The sequence below is a fragment of the Candoia aspera genome, chromosome 1 (genome assembly GCF_035149785.1).
Source record: "Candoia aspera isolate rCanAsp1 chromosome 1, rCanAsp1.hap2, whole genome shotgun sequence".
NCBI lineage: Eukaryota > Metazoa > Chordata > Lepidosauria > Squamata > Boidae > Candoia > Candoia aspera.
In genome coordinates this window covers 285028030-285040822 of record NC_086153.1, presented here as the reverse complement: position 1 = coordinate 285040822, position 12793 = coordinate 285028030, and the positions used below count along the sequence as shown (strand labels likewise).

Genomic DNA, 12793 nt, shown 5'->3' with positions numbered 1-12793 from the left:
AACCCATTATTTAGCAAGGAAAATCTGGATTTAATTTTGTGGATAATTCAAAAATAAATGCTTGCATATTTCCCCATTAAGTTAATGCATAACAACCCACATCAGTTAATCTTGGTTCAAGTTTACTCTAAGACAATGATTCCTCACTTCCAAAAATTAATTGAGGAGGTTACTTAATGCCATCATTTACAAGGTATGTTTATTTTACTCTCTCTTGTTTTTTTGCATACCCTTTGCCCTTTACAGCACTTCAGTAGTGAGGTTCAGCAGGGCTGCCTTCGGGTTTTCTGTTGCCTCTCTCCTCAAGACAAGGAACACAGGCCTCAGAATTGCCCAGCTTATTTTGACACTTATGAAAACACATCCCACAAGTAAGTAAAAACTTAATAACTAAAGAAATAATAATGTCTTAGCTTCTTCATCCAAAGCCCATTATACTTCTTTTGGGTCAAGACCTGATCCTTCAGTGGCATGTTGCATAAGCCCAGCAGATCTGGACTGCAAAACTCAGGATGGCCACTAGATGACACCTCTAGAATTTGGCAGCCCTGATCTGACAGCTATACCTTATATGTCGCAAGAGATGCCCTTTTGGGGGGTATGCAGCATGCCTAATATACTGTACTTTTCAATATCCCCATTTTACAAACACAAAATTGAGGCAGAGTTTTTAAACCTGATGTCCTAACAGCCAGGAACCACGCTGAGACAAGGAACAGGTCTCTAGTGTTTTATTGTTGCTACGTAACAGGAAAATCCTAACAAACTGAAGAAGCGTGGGAAAAACCTAGACATATCAACCCCAAAGGTTAAGGCGGGCCCAATCTGTGTCTCTTTGAATGGCCACCTAATTCCTCAGTACTATGCATGCGCTTTACAGCCTGGATGGGAGCCCCCTGCTCACCATCCTCACTCATGACACCAGATCTAGTATCTCTGAGCAGTTTGGTGCAGTACTTAATACACCAGGCTAGAAACCAGGAGACTGTGAGTTCTAGTCCCACCTTAGGCACAAAGCCAACTGGGTGGCCTTGGGCCAGTCACTCTCTTTCAGCCCTAGGAAGAAGGCAATGGCAAACCAATTCTGAAAAAACTTGCTAAGAAAACTGCAGGGACTAATCCAGGCAGTTACCAGGAGTCAACACTGATTTGAAGGCACCGCCCCCCCACAAAAAAGAAGAAAAAGTATCCCTAGCATTGAACGAGATGAAAAGATGATGAATCTAGGCCAAAAAATAAATTTGTCTTACACTGAACATAATTAATATGATTATACCCTATAATTCCCCCCTCCCATGTTGTGTTAACAGTTGTAATACAATGACAACTTTGGAAAAGCTCCTGGTGGTGCACCCAAGGCCTTAGGAGGGCTTCAGATAGTCCTGTGTCCTCTGGTTGTAATATCCTACTCTTCAAGACACTGAAAATCAGCTGCCTGAGGCATTCACCTCACTCTGTATAATGGAAGGACTAGCCTTGGTGTTTTAAGCTTCATCCAGTATTAGAAATGCAAATAAGCATGAACCTTAGGGTCTTTGTAACCCACTTGTGAATACTAAACATGTCCATTGTGTAACAGAACTTTAGTGAGAATCAGTGCATACCATATACAAGTTTATAGAAATTTTCAGGAAGCTTTAAATATGGCCAGAAATTAATATAGTTAAACTCATTTATCAAATTAATCAAGACTGCTTTAACATTAAGCATTTGGACTGCTAATACAAACACCACATTTCTTCCAGAATTCAAATCCACTTCAGTGAAAAATATATAATTTTTTTTTAAAGGCTCTACACTGGCCCTGCTCTCAAGTCTCCAAGTGTACCAAGTCTACTCCCTCAATTCCAAACTTTCTGCAGCAAGGCTTGAAGGGGGCTTGAATGAAAACAGAACTATTAGATAATTAGGAGCATTGATGAAGCAAGGATTTATCCACACTGCATGGGTGCCCTGTTGTCAGAATGGGTCAGCAAATGTTTCTAGAGGATGCTGCCCTCTATCAATCCCACACTCAACATCAAAGGGACCTCAGGGCACATTTATCTGCTCTACTTCTGAAGTACATTTTTTCATGCTATATCACCTTGAATGCTTCTGTCCATTTGGGATAAAGCACTTCAATTTCTTGCAAGCTAACAGCTGGAATTCATTAGCTATTTCACAGAGGCAGGGATGCCTCTTCAAATTAGTCAATGCTTACTATAGTCTCCAATATCTTTCAGAGCTAATTCGTGCAATAGTACAATGGCTATTACATTTGCCTTGAAAATAGAAGGTTGCTGGTTTGAAACACAGCTGATTTTTTAAAATGTTATTTTCCCCAAGCTTCCTATTTGCTCTGTTTTTTTTTAATAACTAGTGGTGCATAATCTTATCATTTTTCTGTCAACTGAAGTAAAAGGGTTTCACCCCACTCCCAAATAGGCCCTAGATTATTTGGGCTCTTTGGGAATTGAAGGTGATAATTTTCTACCTTGAATTACTTCAAAAAATTATGAAATGATCCAGTGATGGACTTACTTTTTTAAAAAGCACAGGGAAGAAAATAAATAGTAATACAAGCCCCCATGTTTCTGCTTTGGTTTGAACCAACAACCTTTTCTTTACTGGCAAGAGTTATAACCATTAGGCTATTATAGCACTGTTTGTAAACAGTAGCTCTAAAAGATATTAGAGGGCAGAAGGGCAGTAACAAAGTTTTTTGTTGTTGGATATTTTGATATTTTATCTTTGTATATATAAATTCAGTTTAACTTTGGATGTGTATGTATGCATATACCTACATATTATATATTATACTCACTCACACACAAACATATGCATGTATGAATACACACCCATACATATAGAATGCATGTATGTACGTATGCATGTTCAGGAGGACATATATATGTCCCACCTACGTGAAGGAAAGTGATTGGCAATTGCTTTCCTGGAACAGAAAGGAGAACTATCCAGTAGGAAGGATGAGGTAGCCTGCTGTCAGGAAGCAACAGGAGAATTGTCTAACGGGACAGCCTGCTGTCTGGACTGAATACCTTGGAAGTTGTTGCCAAAGTGTCTCAGTCAGGACAGGATTTTCTTAAGATGGTTTACAGACAAGCTGGAATGAGCACAGGACAGGAGCAGCTTTAAGTCTGGGTATGCCCCAAGATTTCTAATCACAATTAAGAGTTATACCCATATTCAAGCTTATGGAAGCAGAATTCCCCTTCAGGCCTTGTTGTTCAATCTAGAAGGAACACGAACAGAAAAAACCGAGTCAGGGCAATGCATACAACTCTACCCCTTCCATGTGTTTGTGTATCTTAGCTGGGCAAGGTGATGAAAAGGGCAAACATCCTCTGCAATAGAACACTAGTGGGGATTCCAAAGGGCACATGATGCATATATGCTCCAGATTCTTCTTTGTATCTTTTTGTTTACACATCTAAGATATTATTTACTATTTAAATACACTTCAATTGTGAAAGAATACCCTGACTTACAATTAGTCAAAGGCAATTCTCAGTGAATAAAGACTGCTTTTATAGTTCGTTTCGCTAGAGAATAGTTTCTGTCACTCCAGCTATATTCCAAACAAAACGTTCTGACTTCCATATTTCCATACTCCTTCAAGTCAAAAACCTTTGCTAGTATTTTGCTTAGCCCCTTTCCAATAAGTTGTCACACTGACCAAACTGAAACTGACCTGAGCTTCTGCATCCAGCATGCCTTTTATCAGCTGAACTTAATGCCAAAAGAGATTAGCAGGAAAGCCTGATAAGGCTTTTTCTTTTCAATGAGCTTTTAATGATGTATGCAGATGGCAAGGTTTACAGAGCTAAAGAAGAACATACTGTACTTGGACTGGTAACACACAACAGATTCTTCTCCACTTTGAGCCTTGCTGACCCTTGCTTCTTCAACTTAGCCATTCATAAGGTAAATTAAATTGCTTTTTCAGTTTTTATTTCGGTTCCAACCACTTTTTATTATTTACATCTGTGGTCCCCTTATTTATGTCCCTTTCCACTTCCTTACAACTCTCTCTTACTCACAGCACTGCAATGCATTATGGTTCTTCATTCTCAGCAGGAGAACGCTACTCTGTCTTCAAACAAATAATTAAGGGGAAGGTTAAAGGAGGTCACCCAGGGGTCATATCTTTAGAAACTGGTCAGAATGTATACATTAATTTAAAAAGAAGGCAACCTCCCAAGTTTTTTTTCCTTTTTTTTTTAAAAAGGGCATTTACACAATACAGAACACTCAGGCAATTCATAATCCTTTCACCAAAGAGATACAGAACTGGCTTTTATGAACATTTACAATTAAAAAGCCTATTCTCACTTTAATATCAGCAAATAGAACAGGTCATGGTGAAATGAAAGTTAAGGGAAAGTTTCTAAATCTAGTTAATGTATGTGCATCTAACATACATAATGTCTGTATATACTGTACTAGAATGAATCAAGTGGGATGCCTATAAGCTTAGAAGTCTAGCACAAGATGTATTTGTGTGTGAGCTGTTAATTGATTCACCAGATATTTTGTGAGGAAACAGTAAAAGCCCTAGGTCAGTGGCTCTCAAATTTGAGCAAGTCGTCCCCCACCCCTGACTGGGTAGCAGGGTGAAAGTCATCTGAAAGGGAGAGTACTGCTGTGGGATCATCTCCTTTGTGGAAGGAGATGATCCCACAGCAGGCCGAACTGGAGGTATTTCTTTCTAAATGTAAGAGTTTTTATGTATCAGCCACCAAAATGGCAAGGACTATGAAGCTGCAAAGAGCAAGTAGAAGACATGGGTCATAACACTTCTTTCTTCTGCCCTATCTGGTTATACTGTGTTATAGGTCTCCTTGAATGACAATGTTAGAAGACAGCCCTACATTTCAGATCCTGATGCAGAGAGCAATGAATTGATCCCAAATTTCTGGGTCCTTTAAGAAACACTATCCGTCATGAATGTAACTGGGTGTTCTACAAGCCAACGAAGAAAGACAAAGAAAATGGATAGCAGTTCAGCTTAGCTGATTTCAGTGCAATTAAAAAAAGGTGCCACAACCTTTTTTCATGTGTGTGACAATAATAGCATTTTCCTATGTGTTATCCAGGTGAAGTTTAACTTAAGTGTTTAAGATATATTAGCCTTTAGGATAAGAGCATGCTGAAAGTTTTGTGACAGTTGTTTGTGTGCTAATCATTTTGTTTAAGCGTAGAAATACAACATCTTTTAAATAAACTAACTAAATTGTTAGGTTATAGGATCTGATAATTCTATAATTATATACACACATGCATATATATACTGGAGTCCTGATAAAGTAAATCTATCTGATAATGCTTCTTTGCTTTCCTTATAAACCCTTTCTTACTTCACATTAAATTTCAGAAGAGATTGTGAAGAAAATACTAAAACCACTTGTTCTGACTTACAGAACCTGAAACTCACTAAAATAGTTTTTTTATGTTTAAAGCAGATGTTCATATAAACGAACTAACAGTTCTGAACTTAACTCACAATGTGATAGTAAGTGGTAATTCAACATCTGGAATAGCTCATATGGAATATACTGCATGGTCTCAGTGGTCTTGGAAAAAATAGGTATCTTCATCTACCATTGCAACTTTCCCATGAAATTCTTGCAATTGTTGCACAAGTATCAACTTTTAAGGAGATCTGCAGTAGGAAAGGAGAGCTCCGTATGATACTACATAGATTACTTTTAATTAAAACTGCCCTTTTTCATGGTCCCTGTTGATAGTATGATGTCAATTTTCACAAGATGGTGTATAGGACTACTTTGCTAAAAGCTACATGTGTTCTTGCATATTTATCAAAGCTTAAACATCTGAAGGAACTCAGCCATGGGACAGTTTTTCATATTCACAGAACACAATATACTTGAGAAATCCTAAGTAGATCCTGAATCACCAGTTCACTGAGAAGGTTCTCAGTTCTTTTAAGACAGATTTACTTTAAAATGAATTGGGCAAGTTAACCATATATTTTTCTCCTTCAGAAGAATGGATCTAATTAGAAAATAATGTAATTATATAGGGAAATATAAAGACACTCTGAAAATTCCAATAAGCTGCAACAACTTCTATACATTTAATAATCAGTTGCAAAAAATTAAAGCACATTTATTCTCCTAATTCTCAACTACCAAATTAAAGAATCTATGTCAGATGACATGATGTGACGGTAAGAATAATAGATTCTTGGAAAAAGCTGTTTAGGTAACTGAGTCTAACCTAGACAGATGGCTTTTTGGCTGCAGTTAAATACATTCAGTAAAGAGGAGCCCACCACCTCTTCAGGTAATTGCTGTCAAATTTCCATTACTGATGATAGCCTTTTCTAACATTCAATCAGAACTTGTCTTCCTGAAGCTTAAATCCACCATTCCATGTCCAGAACTCTGGCATAGGATAGAAACACTGACAGTAAGTGCAAATTTTTCTTTGTTCATGTCAGAATCTAGAAATCAATTCACAGACAACCAAAGTTTGAATAATGTAATTCAACGTACAGTTAAAAAGACGTGTCAGGCCCAGCTCAAGAACAACAAAGAGTCAGTCCATTCAAACTCCAGTTCTTTATTTGCTCACACCGTATAGACAGAATCTTGCCAGACTAAAGCTACTCTGCCTAACCTAAGGGGAAATAACCTGGGAGACTCTAGGGCAGGGCTATCCTGAACCTCTTTGTTTTCCCACCATTGCTTCCCAGACTGTGCCTCCGCTTATCTCCTCTACCTCCTTGGAACATGCTCCTGCCTTCCTGAGAACCAGTGGCACCGCTGAAATACACCACATCACCACCCCTTTCAGAGACACATTCTATAACAAGATGTCAGGAACCAAGGAAATAGATATCATTGTACCAGGGATATCACCAAACTGTAAACAGTCTAGAGTCCAACTGGATTAAGGGAGTATCTAAATTAAATCAATCAATAATCAGTGGTTTAATATCTGTATGGGAAGAAAATGAACCCCTCCCCCCCCAAAAAAGACTAGGATGCTTTCCACTCTTTGAGGTTCAGGATTCCTCCTTGCTCCTGTTGCAATGGGAAGATTTTTGCTGTAGGAAGAAGCCCTGATCTGGCACAATGGAAGGTGCCTGGGAAACATCATTGACTAATCATCTGGGAGCTCAGTTCACTTCCCTAGAAGATTTTAAGTCACATCTGGTAATGCCCATTGGACATCCTGCTATTCTCACATCTGGTAATGCCCATTGGACATCCTGCACTTCATCTTTTATTACTTCAGACAAAAGGGCTATAATACACAAATTATTGATCAGACAAGATTTGTTAATTCTGTTGTTGAAACCTCTTCTTGTTGCACTTGATGATGACAAGACAGTGTTTCAGAATATGTGAGAAATGTTTAACTCTATTCTTGCAATCTGCCCAACTGCTATTCTCATAGTTAACCAGTGAGCAACCAACAACACTGGGATTTCTGACCTCTCTGTGTGATAAAAAAAACTGAAGCTAAATTTAAGAAAATATTTGAGAATATTAATAGAAAGCTATTTCCTTCAATCAGTGTATCTTCTGTTCATAGTTTGTGAGATTTCTGGAGCCAATTATGAGCAAAGCAAAGAGCATCTAGAAGACTGTTAGCCCATTTCTTCCTCTAGAATAAAGCCTTACTGCAGTTCCCAGAGATCTCAAACAGTTGTTATAAAATTGTTAGTTTTAATGTGAAAGAAGGGAAAAAATTAATGAATCCATGACTAGAGATCAGTTATATTCACTATACTGCAAGTCATCAATGGCTCCTCATAAAATTGGACAGATATATCAAGTGGGGTGCCACTAAGATTGGTCCTTGACTGTTCACTTTTCAATATTGTAATTTATAATTTGGATGAAGAAATAAAGGAACACTTATCAGATTTGCAGATAATATAAAATTGGATGGTGTAGCTAATACTCAGGAATAAAGAAATATAATTAAAAATTATCTTAACAGATCAAGAAATGGACCAAAAGTAACAGAATGAAATTTAATAGACACAAGTGCAATTACTTTTTACTTAGGAAACAAAAATCAAAAGCACATGTGTAAGGTGGTAGGTACCTGACTTGGCAATGGTACTTGTGAAAAAGATCCAGAAATAATAGTGGATTGCAAACTGAATGTGAACCAGGTGCATTATATGGCTTCCAAAAAGGCAAATTTGGAAGCCATATAACACACCTCAACTTCATTAGGCTCTATCAACCAAAGTGTAATTTCTAAATCATGGGAAATAATCATTCCATCTTATTCAGCTTTGGTTTGACTGCCTTTTCAGAGGATGGAATTCTTTAAGAATGATTCAGAGAAATTAAAAAGGTTCAGAAAAGGCATTGACGATGATCAGGCTACCACAAACTAAGATATAAAAAGAGAGATTTAAGGAGCTGGTATGTTTATCCTTGAAAAAAGATACTTCAGAGCACTCTGAAGGGATGTAACATAGGATTACATCTATTTTCGTTTATTTCAGAGTCCAGGGCATAAGATACTAGATTTAAGATACAGGAAGGGTCATATTAAATGATAGAATATTAGGAAAAATGTTCCTTTTTAGTGTAATTTTTACTGAAGTAAAAAAATGGTCAAAGTTTATTATAAGACATTATATATTAATTACAGTGTGTTACAAATATGTGTGGACTATAACACTATGATATAATAAACTATATCCTTAAAAAAATCCTAAATTAGAACTCACCAAAATTAACAAAACTTTTTGTTTTTGTTTTAACTAAGAAAAAAACTACTTAACAATAAGTTAAGTAGTTACTCTTTGGAGCTAACAATTGGTGGGTGGTGGGTCCCCCTTGCTTGGATATGTCCAAATGGAAAACAAAACAAAACATTACTGTCAACCAAAAAGTTATATAACAGTTGGTAAGTTGGTAAGATTTTCAGAAGCACTTCAGAATGAATGTTAAGAAAACTGCATAGAACAGAAAAACAAACAAACCCCTAAGCCATAGTATAGTATAATTTTTGAAATGTTGACCATGTGACTTCAGAATTAAAAGCAACACTTCTTTTATGTCTCCTAGGATTGTAAATATGGGATGGGATTACAGAACGTGAACATATCTATAAATTCATTTATAGACTGTTCAGTTCTCAAAGGACTTGACTCATTCATGACTTTTGCATTCAATATACATTCCTTCATTATTTACTCTCTCTCTTTTTATTTGATGATACCAATGTTTTAAACATCTCATTCCTACTCCATTCAATTTTATTTTATTCCTCCTGAGATACCCAATACTCACTCCCACATAACAAAGTGGCCAGAATATGCTCTTATATATGCTCTTATATATAGCCAATTTAACATCTTTTGACAAATATTCATTCCTTGCAAAAGACCACATACTATCTAATGTCTTTCTACCAGATTTGAATGTCCATTTCCTTATCTTTAGTAATTATTCTACAAAGGCACATGAATTCATCTACTTGCATTAGTTTTTTGGCATTTATGTGTAAGTTGTAAATGTTCACTCACTTTTTCCTGTCAAAGACAACTGCTATGGTATTTGATGCATTAATTTCCAGATCCATACTACTTCTTGCATCTTACAATCTAATATTTGCCATACTTGAGAACATATGTAGCTCAAGATTGTTGGGCTCTCATGTTCTGTTATCTTGCTTCTCTTCCTGCAGACCTTTCATTACCAAGATGAGTAACACTGATGATGTTACCTAGCCTGAAGAATGAAATGTCTGCAGGAATACAAGCAAGCTCAAGGAACATCACAAACCCAACAATATAATATTTGCTGCTAGTCATTTGGTTTATCAACCAACCACATTTGGAACACCCTTCTCCCTGAGATCCAGCAGGCACCTACAAGCCTAGCCTTCAAAAATGCCTTTAAGACCTAGTCTGTAGGTTGAGTCATGGCAACTGGATTTCTTTCTTTTTGGTTGAAATGTTTCACTGCTTCTCCAAGCAGCTTCTTCAGTCTGGGCAAAGGTTGGTAAGGGGACCCCATATATGTCTTCCAGGGTGGCTGCATTGTCCCTACACCTGAATGGCTTGTTAATTGTGCCATGGCTTTTCCCATTTATGCATTGTTTTATTTATATCCACCTTTATTGTTTTTATAAATAACTCAAGGCGGCAAACATACCTAATACTCCCTCTTCCTCCTATTTTCCCCACAACAGCAACCCTGTGAGGTGAGTTGGGCTGAGAGAGAGTGACTGGCCCAAGGTCACCCAGCTGGTTTTCATGCCTAAGGTGGGACTAGAACTCACAGTCTCCTGGTTTCTAGCCCAGCACCTTAACCACTAGACCAAAGTGGCTCTCAGTTTTTTCTTGAGAATATATGTATTTGCATTATAATTTTCTTGTGTTTTGTTTTCTTTTTCTGTTACTATTTAATTTAAAATAAAAAATATTTAAAAAACCCTGGATTTTTCCATAAGTGTTGGGGTACTGTGAAGCTGGAGCCCAGTTAAGTTCTTTCTGGATATGTGGGGATGTATTGCAGATTGGGGCACTAGGAATTTCTATGTTGGTTTCTATGTTTTCTTTAAACTGTTTTTCCTGTTTTTCCTATCATCTATGAGCCACTCAAGGTTATGTTGCATAAGATGGGTGGCTATATAAATCAAATGAATGAATGAATGAATGAATGAATGAATGAATGAACAAAGCATCATCTACACACAAATTTCACATACAGTCAAATTCCCAATAAACATATCTCTTCCATCATTAAAACCAATTCTTATATGTCTAGAAATACATTAAAAACAACCATAGAGACATTGTATACCTTGTCTTATTCTCTCCTCAATGCTAAACCATTCACTAAATATTCCATTTATTCTCACACATGCTTTGCTTTCATCATATACTGCATTTATTTATTTATTTATTTATTTAATTAATTAATATAGATACCCATCTCAGACCAGTGACTCTGGGCGTCTGACAATAATAAAAAAACAGTTAAACAATTAAAACAATACAGAGAATTAAATATAAATACAGCCAAGAGATCTTAAAATCTGTCAGTGTCAGCAAAACGGGGCCCTTCGCTTTGTGGCTTTTGTGTCAAAAGCCTTAAAGTAATCTTCAGCATCTTATATTCAGTAACCAATCTTCAAGTCTGTATTTACACAAAACCCTATAATACATCATAATCACATATATAATCCATGAAGTGTTATATGAAACCCTATACCTTGTATCCCAGATTGGTTTTAAAGGATTATTGTTTTATGAAACATTTTAATGGAGTAGTACCGTGTGAGAAAGAATACCCCAGTACACAGAATTAATAGACTGGTTTTAAAAAGCAGGCTATTGTGTATAAAAATTATCCAATTGATGTATTTCCAATGAATTCTGAATGAAACCAATGTGAAGGCCACTTTTATACAGTTTATACAGTTTAATATAGTTCAATCCTGAATGTGGAAATAATAACTGCAGAGGAATGTATGATAATACAAATTACCATTGTTTGGATCTGATCTAACAGAATATTTTCTCAGCATAATAGAGAAGAGGCTATTTTTACCAATGTTCTTCTCCCTTCTCCTCTGTGACTCCTGATTCATTCTCCCCTTCCCTTCCCTTCCCTTCCTCTGGGAGGATCTTTTGGAACAGCATAGGAGATAGTATTGAGGCACTGGGAAATTTGGCAAAGATTGCTTTCCTTTTTTCCTACTAGCCAAATATTCTGAATGGAACTCTAGTGGAAGAAAAAGCTACATGCAACATACTGTTTATGGCCTAAAATGTTTCAAACCTTGATTATGAAATACTTATTTAAAATCTGTTAACATTCGTTTTTATTTCATCCCTTTCACTAAACATAATTAACTAGCCATTTTACCAGGGCTGTACTTTAAACTGACTTTGATGTTTTGGGCAACCAATTCTGAAACACATGTCTTCTATGTTTAAAAGTGGCTTGTCATTTAAATACAATAGAGACCAAAAGAAGATTAAATAAAAAATAGTAGATAAAACAGAGTAAGGCTTTATCTTCTTGAAAAGAATGTCCCAAAGTTAGAGGTCCTTAATAATAGCAATGATTACTCATGGATCAAAGTATATTTTCCATTTATGAAGAGACAATGATACAAGAGGTGAATTGATTATGTTTATTAAGATCAGCTTAGGCTCAACTCTGACCTAAAAAAGGGGACTTCCTCACATGCCTCTCTCTTTCTATAATAAAATAACTTCTCCAAAATTCAACACTTCAATTACTCTGTTTGGCTTTTTGATTACATGTCCGCTCTGTGGAACTCATATAGGGGCATCTATATCCTTTGTCATCTTCGTTGATACTGATTATTCTATTCACTGATAACTCTAGCTTGTTCTATGTCTCTATTTTCAGAGAGAACTAGAAGATCTCTTTAATTAAAGAATCTGTACTGATTCTAATTCAAACTGTGGTGATCTTTGTGGTATCATTTTGGCTTGAGGTCCCAAGTATTTTGGACCTTTAGTCTGACACTTCCATCTTATAGGAGTGGACAAAGAGACATAACTCTGTCATTGTGGCAATTTTTGTTTGTGTTTATGTATCTTTCTTTGAGTTCACTAAATACCTCAGCTAGGGACTTCCCACATTGCAAAGAGTATACCATGTAGTTCGTAAGAAGATAATGATCTCTTTCAAACTTTGTAGCCTTTTTCAAGAGTATTTCGATGATTCTTAGAGTCTGCAAGTCCAACTTAACACCTGCAGACTGTAAACTATGATCTATTATCAGAATTTGTGATATGTTGTATTTAGCA

The 12793-nt window shown here is 36.4% G+C and overlaps 1 protein-coding gene across 7 annotated transcripts in view; it reads right to left on the bottom strand.

Annotated features, from left to right (window-relative positions):
* MEIS2 (Meis homeobox 2) overlaps positions 1 to 12793 on the bottom strand; it is a 327028-nt gene that overhangs the window by 4395 nt on the left and 309840 nt on the right. The gene's annotated exons all lie outside the window — the stretch shown is intronic.